This window comes from Ranitomeya imitator, chromosome 1 (assembly GCF_032444005.1).
Source record: "Ranitomeya imitator isolate aRanImi1 chromosome 1, aRanImi1.pri, whole genome shotgun sequence".
Lineage (NCBI taxonomy): Eukaryota > Metazoa > Chordata > Amphibia > Anura > Dendrobatidae > Ranitomeya > Ranitomeya imitator.
Window position 1 is genome coordinate 649870287 of NC_091282.1, and position 6614 is coordinate 649876900.

At 40.2% G+C, this 6614-nt stretch overlaps 1 pseudogene; it reads left to right on the top strand.

The window, feature by feature from the left end:
• The first annotated feature begins 4401 nt into the window (after nucleotides 1–4401).
• On the top strand, nucleotides 4402–5415 carry LOC138640461 (olfactory receptor 5M10-like; annotated as a pseudogene).
• Nucleotides 5416–6614: the final 1199 nt, after the last annotated feature.

Consider the following 6614-nt stretch of genomic DNA (forward strand, 5'->3'; position numbering starts at 1 on the left):
TGCAGAGAACGTAGAGGCTTCTGGGCACAGCACCCCCAGAGAAGGTAATAACAAATTTCACTCACAGAGCATGTTGCCACATTTATCTCACAGAAGCTGCTAACAAATTGCACACCTAGGCAATGGCTCAGAGTATCCCCACAGGCAGGGTTGCAGAGTACACAGAGCGACTTAAAGGGACACTGTCACCTGAATTTGGAGGGAACAATCTTCAGCCATGGAGGCGGGGTTTGTGGGTTTTTGATTCACCCTTTCCTTACCCGCTGGCTGCATGCTGGCTGCAATATTGGATTGAAGTTCATTCTCTGTCCTCCATAGTACACGCCTGCGCAAGGCAAGATTACCTTGTGCAGGCATGTACTACGGAGGACAGAGAATGAACTTCAATCCAATATTGCAGCCAGCATGCAGCCAGCGGGTAAGGAAAGGGTGAATCAAAAACCCAAAAACCCCGCCTCCATGGCTGAAGATTGTTCCCTCCAAATTCAGGTGACAGTGTCCCTTTAAAGTCGTCTTGCTTCCACAATTATGGGTTCAAGTATGCACAGTTTGCAAGAAATGAAACATCTTTTACTGAAAAGAATGTTCTAAAAGCAAACTGTGTGACAAAATATCTTTGTTGTAAAAAAACATTAAAAACAATGTGATGGTATTAGTCAATTTTGAACAGCCAAATTTCTACACCTATACCCGCCCAACATTTGGCGTGATGTTTAAAACCAACAAAATTTCACATCTACCCAGTTTTAATGTGACAATAGTCAATTTTTGAACAACCAAATTTCTACACCTGCACCAGTCCAATTTTTGATTTTATTTCAAACCAAGGAAAATTCACACAAGCCAAGTTGTAGAGCATATGTGACAATAGTGAATTTTTGGAACAAAATATTTTAACTGTACCAGGGCATGCATTTTTTAAACATTTTAACCCACTGTAATTTTACACAAAGTACATTAAACTGTATTGGTGACTATTTGAATCAGGAAAAAAAGTGAACTTTTTTAGTGTTATTTAACACCGAAATGTACCCAAGAACACATAATACTGTATGGGTGAGCAATATAATACCAATACATTTTTTAGCAAGTTTTCTGAGGGTTATATACTAAAGAAAGTTACCCCATATTATGAAATAATAGTTTATGGGTGAGAAATTGAACCCAGCAAAAACTTTTTACACTTTTTTTAGTTTTACATACCACATGAATATACCAATAACCACGTTAAACAGTATGGATGACTAATTGAATACAGAATTTTCTTTATGTAAATATTTTGAAAGTGTAGTTCATGTACTTCTACATTCATAAAGGCTTTGCATAAAATGCAAAGCCAGGAAAAAGTTCTAATGACAGTCATACATAAACCCTAGACAAGCAACAACTTGCAAGACTCATTAAAGTGTAGTTTCTCCTACACTCATAAAGGCTTTGCACAAAGTACAAAGCTAGTAAAAAAAATTCTGAGAAGAACAATACAGTAATGCTCTTCAGGTTTCTGCTTCTTTTTCTTCTCCTTCCTCATGAGGCTGGGGGGAGTGACTCTACCTGCTCCCTGGAGCATGATTCCCAGGAGCCTGGGCAGTAAATGACCTGGCTTCCAGTTGTGCCGGAGCCCCATCATATAGAAATGGACAACAGCCCACTGTGCCATCTGCACGATAAGCTGCTCTCACATAGGAGGTGGGGAACACCAAAGGCAGCATGCTTTCTCGAGGGTGGTAGTAGCCCTGTTTTAAACTGATTCATGTAGTCTCTCCCAGGCCTGTTCATTCCTCCAGAAGGGTTCATCCTGCTTCCTTTCCTCTGGGATCACACTCATAGCATACCAGTGATGTTGACACTCCATTTTGAGGAATGTGACCCTGGTTCCAGTGATCATATCTTGTAGCCTTTGAGGCAAGTGTTCCATCTCTACTGCCCGATAGGTGAACGAGATGTAATGACGGGTCACAAACTGTTCAATGGACCCCCATATCCACTGACGTTCATAAGTAATGACCAGCCCACGGGATGCCATTTGTCAGTACCTAGCGGCTACCGGGCCCTATAACATTTTTCCAGATCTGGTCCTGGCTCACCTCATTGTCTGTTTCGACCGGTCTACCAGTCTAGGCCACACAGTCTGCTCACAAGTTCCTGGATCCTGGCTCTCCTGTCCACAGTCCACAAGAACCCCAGTGGTAAAGGATGTGGCCTGGGTTTAGGCCTTGGTGGTTCCGAGAAATTGGCCGGACCTGGACCACAGGTTCCTCCAACCTCTTTGTCATCCACTAAGCATTTTACTCTGTATGGAGGACTTATTGACTACAGTAAAATTATTTAACACTTTTTTGGAGTGTTATATATCACATAAATGTGCCCCACAAGTTTTATAGATTACAGGAATGTACCCCACTGCATAGCCCTAATCCTTGTATACAGACTGTATTCAGTCACTCTCCCTGATCCTGGGACTCTCTCTCCCTCCCTACACAAAATGCAGAATGTATGTGATACAAACAGCAAAGGAAATGATTAGCCCATAGAAGGGCTTTTAATATGATGGTTCAGCACCAATATCAGCACTACAGGACTCTGATTCATTATACTGTGCACTCATAGGCCTAGACAACATTCTCTCCCTCCAATACGTACTGTCACAGAGCTGTGCAATGATGTCAGTGTGGTGGAGCCTGTCCTTTGATTACCCCTGTTGATGTCACATCGCCATCCAATCACATCAATGTCACAACTAAGATGGCTGAGGCATTTAAGTGCCAAACATGCGGGGTGAGGATTTGAATTTTACATCTAGCATCGCCCAATGCTCGCCGAGTAATGAGCACATCCGAGCAACTAAGATACTTACTCGAATGATATCTGAGTATCACTGAGCATATTCGCTCGTCCCTATTCCTGAAATGGAGAAATATTTTAGGGCGTACATTTACAATTGGACTTGCTATAAAAATGAGTAATTCGTTTTACTGGTCCAACCACCATCCCTACTGGTTCAAGCCACCCCTATGTTTTCTCTCACTCATCCTAGGACCCGCTATGAAATGCTTATACAATTTTGGCATTTTAATGATAATAGTCAATGCCTGCCCAGAAATGCCCCAGAACATGACAGACTATATACAATCAGACCCATTATCAAAGAGTTGACAGAAAAGTTCTAAAGGCTCTACACCTTAAGTCAACACAAAATATTTATAAAGATGAATCCCTTGCAATATCCATAGGACGACTGCACTTCAAGTAATTTATTCTATCTAAAAAAGCAAGGTCCGGAATAAAACTATAATGTGTGAGAATTCAACAGGATACACATCAGCTTTCAGATTTATGAGGGGAAAGAGAGCAAATTGAAGTCACCAGAATGTCCTACTTATCTGGGGACATTTGGGAACCAATAAGTCAATTTTTACAATAAGGCTGTAACCTATATGTATACAATTACTACACTAGCATACCCCTGTTGCACAGTTGACTGTGGTGTCCATTTTTTCCTTTTATCCTTGTGAAAATGAGAAATTTGAGGCTAAATCACTTTTTCATGAAAAAGCATTTTATTTCATTTTCGCGTCCCCAAATTTTAAAAATCTGTTAGGCACCTGTGGTATGAAGATGGTCATCAAACCATCACATAGATTCCTCAAAGGGTGTAGTTTCCAAAATGGGTTCACTTGTGGGGTTGTTTTCATTGTTTAGGCACATCAGGGGCTCTGCAAGCACGACATGGCTTCCGCTAATTATTCCAGCCAATTTTGAGTTCCAAAGTGTTCCTTCATTCCGAGTCTTGCCATGCGCCCATCTTTAAATACAATGCAAATGTAATTTCATTTCCAAATTTGTTGGAACTGCAAAATTCAAATTGCAGCAGATAAGGCTCATCAGTGCTAGTGATTGTCTTCTTTGTAATGAATTTGCTATTGCATCTTGAAATTTGTTGTCGTTATTTCTCTCTGTGCCAAAAATTATTGTGATTTTTTCATCCTAACTTTCTTATTCACCTTGAATTGGAGCTCTCTATTAATCTATTTGTTTACAGACTCCCTTTACAACTAACATGCACCATTGGTAAGATGTAAGTCTGATCATTCACTTTTGTACAAGAAAAGCACTTACTTGGATAGTATTTCTAATTGAGTGAATTACATAGAAAGAACTACAGTAAGTTCTCCCCTTAAGATAAGATAAGACCATGCATGTATTTGGGACTTTTCCTGAAGCTGACCATTGATGTGATAATATGATAGGAATGCATAAATCAAGGAATTATGTATGATTTTAAGACTTTTTATACCTTTCATGTTGCAGCTTTAATTAATAATATCGTGGTTTCAACTATTAAACCATTTAGCAGACACACCTGCTTGAAACAAATAAGTAAGCTTCCAATTTTACTTCTCTATGATAAATTCTCCTTTATGTATTGTGGAAATGTTCAACCACTCCTTGTCTAGCAGATTTATTCTCCTTGGTTTGTCCGATGCTCCTTCTTAAAGTTTATTGGCTTCTTTGCATTCTTGGCAATGTATTTGATAACACTATTGGCAAATCTTCTACTGATCTTTGTAGTTAATGTGAATACTAAGCTTCAGACTCCCTGTACTTTTTTCTTATCAATCTCTCCTTTGTAGACATCTTCCTCTCTTCCACTGTGGTCCCCAAACTCTTAAAGAACAGATTATCCAAGGACAAGAGCATTTCTCTACTCAAATGTGCCATCCAGATGCACTTTCATTTGACTCTTGGGCCTGCAGAGTGTTTGATACTTGCAGTTATGGCCTACGACAGATTTGTTGCCATCTGTAAGCCACTGCACTACAACACCATCATGAGCAGAAAGTTATGTGTCAGTTTGGCCACTGTGTCATGGACAATAAGTTTCTTGAACTCTATATTCCATGTTATCTACACCTTCCAGATGTCATTTCGCCATTCCCATGATGTCAACCACTTCTTTTGTGAGGTACCTGCATTTATACTAATGTCCTGCAGTGACACTTGGCTCCATGAGGTATCAATGTACATTTCGGCAGGGATTGTAGCTAGCTTATCTTTTTTTTAATTCTTATTTCATACATACTCATTCTGTCCACCATTTTGAAAGTCAGCTCTACCAATGGAAGACATAAAGCTCTCTCCACATGTGTCTCCCTCATCATTGTGGTGACCATTTACTATGGAAACATTATGATACTTTATTTACGGCCACCTTCCCAGTCATACCCAGACATGGACAATATTGTCTTCATCCTCTACTCAGCTGTGACTCCCATGCTGAATCCCATCATCTACAGTGTTAGAAATAAGGATGTCAAAGGCACCATACGAAAGAATCTAGTTAATGCATTCTTACCATCCACCACATATGTACGGCAAATTCCAGGTAGGCATGCAGAGAGTAGGCTTGGGAAATGAGATGGCACCATATATAGTGAGTCTTTTATAACACTGACTACAAAAATCAGAACTGTGTTTGCGGCAGTTTAACTCCTGAGATGTCTCATTCAATATCGACCACAGCATCTAAGCGGTAAGACAAAATTGTGGGATATCAGTAGTTAGACATAGCAGCTGTGATCCTACAGAGAAGCCCTGTGTTTGCAATCTTTCTTTCTCTTGCAGGGATTCAAAGAAGAATGCAAGGGTTACAATAGACTGCATTGCATGACTATTTCAGGTGTGATTGTTAGTGCATGTTCAAGGACCCTAAGATCATTAAAGACAATATAAAACATATTTTTTTAGAAAAATATTCAAATTGTTGCATAAAAAAGGTACAAAAAAAATCAAACCATGTTTTTTATCCCTTCCTATAAATAAAACAAAATCTAATAATTAAAAAAATGTAGAGCACATTGTTGGAATTGCCAAGTATATAAAAATTTGAAATTAAAATAAAGTGAAAAATGACAAAAGAATAGGCACCGTGCATTTAGAAAAATGAATTGAGAAAAATGCACAGTGCTCACATTGAGACCTGGTGGAGGCAGAATCCTTATGTGGGGTGCATGAGTGGTGCTGGTGTCAGGGAGATATGTATCATGATTAGTGATGAGCATACCGATACTGCAAGTATCGGGTATCGGCCGATACTTGCTGTATCGAAATTCCGATACCGAGTTCCGATATTTTTGTGATATCGGAAATCGGTATCGGAGTGTGCGGTGCGTGTGGTTCCAAGGGTCTGAAGGAGAGGAAACTCTCCTTCAGGCCCTGGGATCCATATTAATGTAAAAAATAAAGAATAAAAATAAAAAATATGGCTATACTCACCCCTCCGAAGGACCCTGACTGTCACCGCTGTGAGCGTCTGCCTCCGTTCCTGAGACTGTAGTGAGTGAAGGACCTTCGGTGACGTCACGGTCAGGTGAGCGGTCACGTGAGCGGTCAGACCGCGATGTCATCGAAGGTCCTTCACTCTCTGCAATTCTCAGGAACAGAGGCGGACGCTTGCAGCGGTGACTGCCAGGGTTCTTCGGAGGGGTGAGTATAGCCATATTTTTTATTTTTATTCTTTATTTTTTACATTAATATGGATCCCAGGGCCTGAAGGAGAGTTTCCTTTCCTTCAGACCCTGGGAACCATCGAGGATACATTCCGGTATTTGTGTCCC